This window comes from Hyla sarda, chromosome 2 (assembly GCF_029499605.1).
Source record: "Hyla sarda isolate aHylSar1 chromosome 2, aHylSar1.hap1, whole genome shotgun sequence".
Lineage (NCBI taxonomy): Eukaryota > Metazoa > Chordata > Amphibia > Anura > Hylidae > Hyla > Hyla sarda.
The window spans coordinates 188,880,394-188,892,997 of NC_079190.1; the positions used below are offsets into that span (position 1 = coordinate 188,880,394).

Here is a 12,604-nt window from a genome sequence, read left to right on the forward strand (position 1 = left end):
CGCTCCTTAGGGCGCGCACGCGCCAGCTCTCTAAGATTTAAAGGGCCAGTGCACCAATGATTGGTGCCTGGCCCAATCAGTCTAATTAACCTCCACCTGCTCCCTGTCTATTTAACCTCACTTCCCCCTCACTTCCTTGCCGGATCTTGTTGCCTTTGTGCCAGAGAAAGCGTTACAGTGTTTGCCTTACCAGTGTACCTGACCTCTTGCTATTGCTATTGACTACGAACCTTGCCGCCTGCCCTGCTACGTCTGACCTTGCCTCTGCCTAGTCCTTCTGTCCCACGCCTTCTCAGCAGTCAGCGAGGTTGAGCCGTTGCCGGTGGATACGACCTGGTTGCTACCGCCGCAGCAAGACCATCCCGCTTTGCGGCGGGCTCTGGTGAATACCAGTAGCAACCCTAGAACCGGTCCACCGACACGGTCCACGCCAATCCCTCGCTGACACAGAGGATCCACATCCAGCCTGCCGAATCCTAACAGTAGATCCGGCCATGGATCCCGCTGAGGTCCCGCTGCCAGTTGTCGCTGACCTTACCACGGTGGTCGCCCAGCAGTCTCAACAAATAGAGCAACTTGGACAACAGTTCGCCCAACAAGGACAGCAGCTGTCGCAGTTGACCGCCATGCTACAGCAACTTCTGCCACAGCTACAGCAGCAACCATCTCCTCCGCCAGCTCCTGCTCCTCCTCCGCAGCGAGTGCCCGCTCCTGGCCTCCGCTTGTCCCTGCCGGACAAATTTGATGGGGACTCTAGACATTGCCGTGGTTTCCTGTCACAATGTTGTCTACATTTGGAGATGTTGTCGGACCAATTTCCTACAGAACGGTCGAAGGTGGCTTTCGTGGTGAGTCTCCTGTCTGGGAAGGCCCTGTCATGGGCCACACCGCTCTGGGACCGCAATGATCCTGTCACTGCCACTGTACAGTCCTTCTTCGCTGAGGTTCGTAGTGCTCTTCTGAGTGTTGCTGTGTAAGAGGGGGCGTGAAAGAGGAGTTACAAAAACTGTGATTATCTGTTGTGCGGAGTGAATCTGTGGAGTGGGTGAGACTGTCTATAGCCCACATTCATATTTTGGGTAAGTTTTTCTCTTTTGCACATAGTGGGATAACTGTTAGAGTTTAACCCCTTAAGGACGCAGGACGTAAATGTACGTCCTGGTGAGGTGGTACTTAACGCACCAGGACGTACATTTACGTCCTGTGCATAACCGCGGGCATCGGAGCGATGCCCGTGTCATGCGCTGCTGATCCCGGCTGCTGATCGCAGCCGGGGCCCGCCGGCAATGGCCGACGCCCGCGATCTCGCGGGCGTCCGCCATTAACCCCTCAGGTGCCTATAGCCCACATTCATATTTTGGGTTTCTCTTTTGCACATAGTGGGATAACTGTTAGAGTTTAAACACCCTTTTTCATTTTTTTTTTTTTCTCTGTTCCACCTCTAGGGGGAGGAGGAGTAGATTGGGCACAGGTGTATAAATCTTAGCTTGGGACTCTTATTGAGAGCTTGCTCTTCTGAGTGTTGCTGTGTAAGAGGGGGCGTGAAAGAGGAGTTACAAAAACAGGAGTTTGAAAGCAGGAGGTTGAGATCGCTGTGAGTGTTAATTTCTGAACCCACAAGGTCTACAAAAAATTTTAAGTGTAATTTTGACTGTCTGTTTTTTTCCTATACATTTGTGAAATCCCCATAACTAGATGGCCTCCATGTTGGAAAATGCAGTCCAATGTACATCCTGTTCAATGTATGCAATCCTTGAACAACAGTTTGAGGGTGCATATTGTTGTGCGAGATGTGTGCTAGTTGTCAGTTTGGAAGCCCAGATCCTGCATCTAGAGGGGCGACTGGCAACAATGAGAAGCATTAACATGGAGAGGAGTCTCGTGCTCACTGAGCAGGCACTCTCGGGAATAGAGGTGGGGGAGGACAGTGGGACGGAGTTGCAGGACAGTCAGGCAGTTAGCTGGGTTACAGTTAGAAAGAGGGGTAGGGGAAAAAGTGTCAGGGAGGCTAGTCCTGAACTGGCACACCCCAACAAGTTTGCCCGCTTGGCAGATGAGGGGGATGCCATTACAGAGCTAGCAGAACTGCAGCAGGATACCGCCTCTGACCGCCAGGGGGGTGTCTGCTCCAGTAAGGAGGGAGGGAGGAGTACAGGGCAGGCCAGACAGGTACTAGTGGAGGGGAACTCAATTATTAGGGGGACAGACAGGGCAATCTGTCACAAAGACCGGGATCGCCGAACAGTGTGTTGTCTGCCTGGCGCACGAGTTCGGCACATCGCGGATCGGGTTGACAGGTTGCTGGGCGGGGCTGGAGAGGACCCAGCAGTCATGGTACATATTGGCACCAATGACAAAGTAAGAGGTAGGTGGAGTGTCCTTAAAAATGATTTCAGGGACTTAGGCCGCAAGCTTAAGGCAAGGACCTCCAAGGTAGTATTTTCTGAAATACTACCAGTACCACGAGCCACACCAGAGAGGCAGCGGGAGATCAGGGAGGTAAACAAGTGGCTCAGAAGCTGGTGTAGGAAGGAAGGGTTTGGGTTCATGGAGAACTGGGCTGACTTCGCTGTCGGTTACCGGCTCTACCGTAGGAACGGGCTGCACCTCAATGGGGAGGGTGCAGCTTTGCTTGGGGAGAAGATGGCTAGAAGGGTGGAGGAGTGTTTAAACTAGGGACTTGGGGGGAGGGAACCTACAGCAAAGAGGGGGAAGATAGTGAAGATAGAGAGGTGGGAATTATAAATGTACCTGGGGGTGGAGCGGAGGGAGGGGTTAGAATAGTTAATAGGAATAGGCTTCATAGGAAAATAAAACTTACACTTTACATTTCCATCCTTTATGTTATCGGGGTTAATGGGATTCAAGGGTGTATGTTCACAAATGCCAGAAGCCTAGCAAATAAAATGGGGGAGCTTGAGGCCTTGATACTGGAGGAACATATTGATATAGTTAGGGTCACTGAGACATGGCTGGACTCCTCGCATGACTGGGCTGTCAATCTGCAGGGGTTTACATTGTTTCGCAAGGATAGAATGAACAGAAAAGGTGGTGGAGTCTGTCTGTATGTAAGAAGTGGTATGAAAGTCAGTGTGAACGATGCCATAGTGTGTGATGATTTTGAGGAGGTGGAATCACTGTGGGTAGAATTACAAAAGGAGGGAAATACTGAAAAAATAATATTTGGGGTAATCTACAGACCCCCTAATATCACTGAAGAGATAGAAGTTCGGCTTCATAAACAAATAGAGAGGGCCGCCCGGGCAGGTACAGTGGTAATAATGGGAGATTTTAACTATCCAGATATAGATTGGGGTCCGGGGTTGGCTAAAACTACAAAGGGGCGACAATTCCTAAATTTATTGCAGGATAATTTTATGGGCCAGTTTGTGGAGGACCCAACAAGAAGTGATGCCTTGTTGGATCTGATCATTTCCAACAACGCAGAGCTGATTGGTAATTAGTGTTGCTCGCGAATATTCGCAATTCGAATTTTATTCGCGAATATCGCATATTCGCGAATTCGCAAATATTCGCGAATATAGCGCTATATATTCGTAATTACGAATATTGTTTTATTTTTATTTATTTTATTTTTTTTCACAGTACACATCACAGAGATCATCCCTCTCTGCTTCCAGCTTATGTGGTGTAAGAAGGCTCTAATACTACTGTGTGAGACTGGTGTGCGAATGCTAATTTTCGCATATGCGAATTTTCGCATATGTAAATTTTTGTATATACAAATTTTCGTATATGTTAATTTTCGCATGCGTGAATATTCGCATATGCGAAAATAAAACGAGACTATTACGAATATGCGAATATTCACGAATATGACGAATATTCGTCCATATATTCGCAAATTCGAATATGGCCTATGCCGCTCAACACTATTGGTAATGTAACTGTGCGGGAAAACCTTGGTAATAGCGACCACAATATAGTTACTTTTGACTTAAAATGTAGAAAACAAAGACAGGCGGGGAAGGCAAAAACATATAACTTTAAAAAGGCAAACTTCCCTGGGCTGAGGGCTGCACTACAGGACATAGACTGGGGGGAGGTGTTGTCAAATACTGATACAGAAGGTAAATGGGACATCTTTAAATCAACTCTAAATAACTATACATCTAAATATATACCAAAGGGGAACAAATATAAACGATTAAAACTAAATCCTACATGGCTGACACATGATGTTAAAAGAGCAATAAACAACAAAAAAATAGCCTTCAAAAAATACAAATCTGATGGGTCAGCTATAGCATTTAAACAGTACAAAGAGCTTAATAAAATCTGTAAAAATGTAATAAAAACAGCAAAAATTCAAAACGAGAGACAGGTGGCCAAAGAAAGCAAAACTAATCCTAAATATTTTTTTAGATATATAAATGCAAAAAAACCAAGGACAGAGCATGTAGGACCCCTTAATAATGATAATGGGGTGGTTGTCACAGGCGATCAAGAGAAAGCAGAGCTACTGAATGGGTTCTTTAGTTCTGTATACACTATGGAAAAAGGAGCTGACATTGGCCAGGTCAGTGCTGGTAACACATCATTTAATGTACTGAACTGGCTTAATGTAGAGATGGTACAAGGTAAGTTAAGTGATATAAATGTAAGCAAATCCCCAGGACCGGATGGACTACACCCAAGAGTTCTTAGAGAGGCAAGTTCAGTAATATCTGTACCCTTGTTCATGATATTTAGAGATTCTCTGGTGTCTGGTATTGTGCCAAGGGACTGGCGCAAGGCGAATGTGGTGCCAATCTTCAAGAAGGGCTCTAGGTCTTCGCCAGGCAATTATAGACCGGTAAGTCTAACGTGCATTGTGGGTAAATTGTTTGAAGGACTTATAAGGGATTACATACAGGAATACATAGGGGATAATAGTATTATAAGTGATAGCCAGCATGGGTTTACTAAGGATAGAAGTTGTCAAACCAATCTAATTTGCTTTTATGAAGAGGTGAGTAGAAGCCTTGACAGAGGAATGGCTGTGGATATAGTGTTTCTGGATTTTGCTAAAGCGTTTGATACTGTCCCTCATAGACGTCTGACAGGTAAGTTAAGGTCTTTGGGTTTGGAAATTTTAGTTTGTAACTGGATTGAACACTGGCTCATGGATCGTACCCAGAGAGTGGTGGTCAATGATTCGTACTCTGATTGGTCCCCGGTTATTAGTGGTGTACCCCAAGGTTCAGTACTGGGCCCACTGTTGTTTAATTTATTTATCAATGATATAGAGGATGGTATTAACAGCTCTGTTTCTATCTTTGCAGATGACACCAAGCTTTGTAGCACGGTACAGTCTATAGAGGAAGTGCATAAGTTACAAGATGACTTGGATAGACTACGTGTCTGGGCATCCACTTGGCAAATGAGGTTCAATGTGGATAAATGTAAAGTTATGCATCTGGGTACTAATAACCTGCATGCGTCATATGTCTTAGGGGGGATTAAACTGGCAGAGTCACTGGTAGAGAAGGATCTGGGTGTACTTGTAGATCACAGACTACAGAATAGCATGCAATGTCAGGCTGCTGCTTCCAAAGCCGGCAGGATATTGTCATGTATCAAAAGAGGCATGGACTCAAGGGACAGGGACATAATACTCCCCCTTTATAAAGCATTGGTACAGCCTCACCTGGAATATGCTGTTCAGTTTTGGGCACCTGTCCATAAAAGGGACACTGTGGAGCTGGAAAGGGTGCAGAGACGCGCGACTAAACTAATATGGGGCATGGAACATCTTAGCTATGAGGAGCGATTAAAGGAGTTACAATTGTTTAGTCTTGAGAAGAGACGTTTAAGGGGGGATATGATAAACGTATATAAGTATATTAATGGCCCATACAAAAAATATGGAGAAAAACTGTTCCAGGTTAAACCCCCCCAAAGGACGAGGGGGCACTCCCTCCGTCTGGAGAAGAAAAAGTTTAGTCTCAAGGGGCGACACGCCTTCTTTACCGTGAGGACTGTGAATTTATGGAACGGTCAACCACAGGAACTGGTCACAGCAGGAACAATTAACAGCTTTAAAACAGGATTAGATACATTCATGGAACAAAATAACATTAATGCTTATGAAGAAATATAAAATCCCATCCCTTCCCCAATATCGCGCCACACCCCTACCCCTTAATTCCCTGGTTGAACTTGATGGAACTATGTCTTTTTTCGACCGTACTCACTATGTAACTATGTAACTATGTAACCAGCCCGAGCTTCTTCTGCCGAAACTGCCTTGCTGAACCTGGTCCAGGGAAATTCTTCTGTAGGCAAATACGCCATCCAATTTCGTACCCTCGCCTCAGAACTATCTTGGAACAACGAGGCCCTCTGCGCGACCTTTAAAAAAGGCCTATCCAGTAACATCAATGATGTGCTGGCCGCACGAGAAATTCCGGCCAACCTGCATGAACTTATCCATTTGGCCACCCGCATTGACATGCGTTTTTCTGAAAGACACCAGGAGCTCCGCCAGGAAAAAGACCTTGATCTCTGGGCACCTCTCTCACAGTATCCTTTGCAATCTACCCCTGTGCCTCCCGCCGAGGAGGCTATGCAAGTGGATCGGTCTCGCCTGACCCATGAATAGAGGACTCGCCGCAGAGATAAAAATGTCTGTACTGCGCTAGTACCGAACATTTCTTGGTGGATTGCCCTATTCGTCCTCCACGTCTGGGAAACGCACGCACGCACCCAGCTCACGTGGGAGTGGTGTCTCTTGGTCTGAAGTCTTCTTCTCCACGTCTCACTGTGCCTGTACGGATTTCTCCTTCTGACAACTCTTCCTTCTCAGCTATGGCCTTCTTGGACTCTGGTTCTGCGGGAAATTTTATTTTGGCCTCTTTTGTTAATAAGTTCAACATCCCTGTGACCCGTCTCGTCAAGCCGCTCTACATTTCCTCGGTCAACGGAGTTAAATTGGACTGCACCGTGCGTTACCGCACAGAACCCCTGCTCATGAGCATTGGACTGCATCACGAAAAAATTGAATTTTTTGTTTTGCCCAACTGCACCTCTGAAGTCCTCCTCGGTCTGCCATGGCTCCAACGCTACTCTCCTACCATTGACTGGACCACTGGGGAAATCACGTGCTGGGGTACTTCTTGCCACAAAAAATGCCTCACGTCTGCTCCCAGTCCCGTCAGGCAAGCCTCAGTGCCTCCTCCTACACCTGGTCTACCCAAGGCCTATCAGGACTATGCTTTGCCTCCTCATAGCCCCTGTCCTGGTAACACTCTGCCCCGTACCAAGCTTCACCCTCTGCCCCCCCTCCCCATTCCTTCTGAACTGCCTGCCGTTGATGATCATACCCAGGACTTCACTGTCCTCCAGAAGGAGACTCTACAATCGCTCCCAAAGTCCTCGTCCCTGGTGGAGCGACAACCGGACAAAAAGAAGGGGAGACCTAAGGGGGGGGGGGGTACTGTTACGCCGAGCGCTCCGGGTCCCTGCTCCTCCCCGGAGCGCTCGCGGCGTTCCTCTCTCTGCAGCGCCCCGATCAGACCCGCTGACCGGGAGCGCTGCAATGACCCTGCCGGCGGGGATGCGATTCGCATAGCGGGACGCGCCCGCTCGCGAATCACATCCCAAATCACTCACCTGTCCCGGTCCCCGGCTATCACGTCCTGGCGCGCGCGGCTCCGCTCCTTAGGGCGCGCGCGCCAGCTCTCTAAGATTTAAAGGGCCAGTGCACCAATCAGTCTAATTAGCCTCCACCTGCTCCCTGTCTATTTAACCTCACTTCCTCCTCACTTCCTTGCCGGATCTTGTTGCCTTTGTGCCAGAGAAAGCGTTACAGTGTTTGCCTTACCAGTGTACCTGACCTCTTGCTATTGCTATTGACTACGAACCTTGCCGCCTGCCCCGACCTTCTGCTACGTCTGACCTTGCCTCTGCCTAGTCCTTCTGTCCCACGCCTTCTCAGCAGTCAGCGAGGTTGAGCCGTTGCCGGTGGATACGACCTGGTTGCTACCGTCGCAGCAAGACCATCCCGCTTTGCGGCGGGCTCTGGTGAATACCAGTAGCAACCCTAGAACTGGTCCACCGACACGGTCCACGCCAATCCCTCGCTGACACAGAGGATCCACATCCAGCCTGCCGAATCCTAACATCCGTTTTGTAGTGCACGAAGAGTGGCCTCTGCTGTAACATGCACTTGCTGTGACTGCTAAAGCTATATGAAGTGTACAGGGACATCCTCATAGCACTTACACTGGGCAGTTTCGAGAGGAGGAGATCAGAAGGCAGGGCCCAAAAATATTCCACTTTTTACTGTAACTGTTTATTTTACTGACATTACAGATTATACACCTAAAAAGCTGTTTATTATAATATAAATACAAATATGTAAGGGTTTTTCTGGGCTTAAATGATTAGTAACCTGTTCTTAGGATAGGCCACCAAATTGCTGATCGATACCCCTGTAATCAGCGATTGATGGCCTATTTTAGGTATAGGCCATCAATCATAATGGGCAGACCTCTAAATCAAATAAATGTAAAGTAACTATTTAAAGGGGTACACCAAAGAGCTCAAAAGCCACCACACTACCTGGATATGTTCCCTGTAAATCATTCTGTCTGATATGCCTGGCTCATGTGGCCCCTGTCCTCTCTGACTATACTATATATTCTTTGCCATCCTTGCCTACATCTCCCAGAAATCATTGTAGCTCTGCCAGCCAGTTCACTATCTGAGAGCAGCCCCCACCCTCTGAGCAGCAGAGAGGTTCTGTGTCTGGCAGCAAACACCTCCCAGTTCTCAGCACTAAAGACAGCATGACTTATCAGTGCAGGGCAAAAATCACATGGTCTGTCTCAGGAAGTTGGGGGCTGTTTTCAGAGATGGATTTGGACAAAAACAGAGTAGATGGCTGGATGATGTAATTCCCTCTATTGACAACCAAAGAGGGGAAACTACTCTATATAGCTACTGAATGATATTGAAAAAAATTTATAAACTGTCAGTCACCCGCACTAACCAGTGGTACTGCCTGGTTAGTGTGGGTGACACTGATTAAATCGATGCTTACCATGCCTGGATTCATTGCTCTCTTCGTCTGCTATCTTCATTTTAAGAATATGCAAATGAGGAGCTAATGGCACTGATGGGGTTCTATCCTGGACTCGGGCACGGTGACATCAGCGCTGTTCCTTTAGTGCTCGGCCCGGCTAATTAATATTCGCTGCCTCCCTCCCCCCTTTCTTCCTCTTCCCCCCAAACAGTGTATAGCTTGATTTAAAAAAGCTACAACTCCCAGCATGCCCAGACATCTAAATATCAATTAGCCAGGCTGAGCGCTGATGGAACAGCTCTGACATCACTGTGCTCGAGTCCAGGATCGTAACCCCACCAGTGCCCCCATCTAGGCATGGTAAGCATCGTTTTGATCAGCGTCATCCAAACTACCAGGCAGTACAACTGGTTAGTGCGGGTGACTCTGCTGACAGATTTACTTTAAACAAATAGGTTGATGAGAGGAAAAGGATAGGCTATGGGTTTAGTTCCCCGGAGTACCCCTTTAAGATAAGATTGTTTTCGTTCTCTATAATATCTGTTCCTCCAGATACAACTCTTCCTTGCAGTTCTTGCTTCCAAACATTCTTTGTGAAACTGCAATTCAAGGAAACTTTTGAGCATTGTGGCAGTACAGTACAATGTTCTAGGAAATTATGTAGCTGAATGAAGGCCAGGTTTTCTGATAACTCATTTCAAATTTGTCAAGGCCTTATTATCTCGTTGACTTAATCTGAGAAGCATTACAATTTTTACCTTAATAGTTTATTCACACGTACAGTATTCTGCGCAGATTTGATGAGCAGGATTTTCCGCTGCAGATTTCAATATTAACTGAATGACTGAACACAGCTTGAAATCCTGTGCATCAAATCTGCGCATCAAATCTGCACAGAATATTGTACACGTGAATAGACCCTAATGGGATATTCCAGTATTTTTTTTATTTGACTATGCTACAGGGGCTGTAAAGTTAGTGTAGTTCATAATATAGTGTCTGTACCTGTGTGTGATGGTTTTCTTACAATTCTTCTGTGATTTTCACCCCAATATTTATTTTTAAAAGCATAGAAAATGACTGTTGTCTCAGATTTTTCCCAGGTTGCAATACGGCTGAGACCTGACCTCCAATGGGTGGAGTGATCGCTTGGTGGGAGAGAGATAAATCTGCAACTAATGCAATAGCTGTAGGCACCCTGATTGAAAACCACAGGTCTTTTGAATGGATACAGCTCATTTATGTTTCAATGGGTGGGGTGGCTGATGTGTGGGAGGGAGGAAAATTGAATTATGGGATTTGTAGGCAAAATAAGAAAACTCCAACAGGAAATACCAGTTCACAAAAAGTTAGCCACAGTGTTATGGTAATCTCACAACATAGCCATTTAGCCCCAAGACAAGCGCAGATCCTTCCTAAGCATGTCTATTACTGCCTGCCAGGTGCGTACTAAAATCATCGTATGGTGGATAACCCTTTAATGTTTGCCAATAGGATATTGTGATACCCAAGCTGCAAGCACTGTGTTATCTGTTTGTAAAGATTTTTTCTTATGATGACATGAGTCACATGACAAAGATAGCATTGTCCTTGAGAAATTGATAGGATCAAGGATTCAGCATCTACTGTGTTTAGCTAATGTAATGGGACCATAACATAAATTAAGATAGATTGAAATACTCTGTTTAAGATTGAGACTGTATAAACGTAGACCAGGCAGTCTGAAGATGTGCCAAATGTATCACAGTGGCTCCTGCTGTATGACACATTTGATGCATCTTTAGACACTATTGCCTAGCTATATACCATCTATTGGTCAGCTTGTGTTACATCAATTTTTTTTTTTTTTACCAAAACATTGGTACAATTTTGTTGCTTTGTATCACATTTAAAGCTAAGCCCCTTTCCTGTTAAAGGGGTACTCCAGTGGAAATTTTTTTTTTTAATCAACTGGTGCCAGAAACTTTTACAGATTTGTAAATTACTTCTATTTAAAAATCTTAATCCTTCCAGTACTTATGAGCTGCTGTATGCTCCACAGGAAGTTGCATTTCTTTCTGGAATTCTTTTCAATCTGAGCACAGTGCTCTTTGCTGACACCTCTGTCCATGTCAGGAACTGTCCAGAGTACAAGCAATTCCCCATAGCAAACCCCTCCTACACAGTTCCTGATACAGAGAGAGGGGTCAGCAGAAAGCACTGTGGTCAGACAGAAGAGAAATTCAAAAAGAAAAGAACTTCCTCTGTAGTATACAGCAGGAGCATTAAGAATTTTTTTTCAAACAAGTAATTTACAAATCTGTTTAACTTTCTGGCACCAGTTGATTTAAAAAAAAAGTTTTCCACTGTGGTACCCTTTTAAGCCTTGAAGCTTCTTGAGCAAGGCCCATAAAATGTCCAAAACACAATAAATGTGGTACAAGACATATGATCCAGTCTTGTGGTCCAATGTGAGCCAGAAATCTGGCACATTTGGAATAATAAATCTTCCCTATTGTTTTTACTGACAGGACCTTGACACAACTATTAACTTATTGTCATCTCCAAGCTAAATCAGTAATACTGACTGTTATCTCATAATTATTTACAGTTAGGTTTTTAAATGAATTGGAATGCCCCTTTAATATAAGTTTATATACTACTATTTACACACATGCACATATATCTTAATATCAGTAAATATAAATAGATACAGAGACAGAGCTAAAGATCATCACTGTAGTTACTATATGCATTCCATAATATCCTATTACAATATGTAATTAAAGAAAATAAATAAAGAAAGTAGTGGCACTCACCCATATTAAAAGCTTAAAAACTTTATTCTTAATCCATTTAGAGTGAGTTCAGGGGTAGAGAGAATTGTGATCAACTGAAGCTCAATGACCAGCAGATAACAAGAGCCGATTTGTGTTTCCTCACTTCTTTCAGCCTGGAAGAGGCAGGGTGCTGTTAAAAGGCTGTTGTTGTCTGTGTGGGCTCTCTCTTAAAGGAGTAGTGTACTTACAAGTAACTTGAGTCTGTTGAGCCCGGGCTGAAAAAAAAAAGAAACTTTAACTCACCTTCCTGCGTTCCTCCATAGCGCTGCTACAGCTGTTTGGTCCTCCGGTCCGGTCTTCTTCCTTCTTCCTAATGCACGGATCGTCACACTGCCCGCAGCCTATCACCGTCGCAGCAATCACCTGCCTCGGCTGGTGATAGGCTGAGCGCAGTGTGACGATCCGTGCACACGGAAGAAGGAAGAAGACTGGACTGTAGCGGCTCAGGAAGGTGAGTTATAGTTTCTTTACTTTTTTTCTTTCCTTTTTTTTTGCAACCCAGGCACAATGGACTCAAGTTACTTGTGAGTACACTACTCCTTTAATCGATTAATAAATAACGTTTTGAAGTTTTTAATACAGGTGAGTGCCACCACTTTCTCTTTTTCTACTAAGTATAATTTTAATCATTTTGTTGTTTAGCATTGCACCCCTGGAACATATTTTGTACTTTTTATGGTTTGCTCTTGAAATTAAAGCAGTAGTGCCTATTTCATCTGCCTTGTTCCTATTACACGCTTTAATGCAATAATGGCAA

At 45.2% G+C, this 12,604-nt stretch overlaps 1 protein-coding gene across 5 annotated transcripts in view; it reads right to left on the reverse strand.

Annotated features, from left to right (window-relative positions):
* The window catches only part of AFF3 (ALF transcription elongation factor 3), a 411,319-nt gene that overhangs the window by 148,286 nt on the left and 250,429 nt on the right, over positions 1-12,604 (reverse strand). The gene's annotated exons all lie outside the window — the stretch shown is intronic.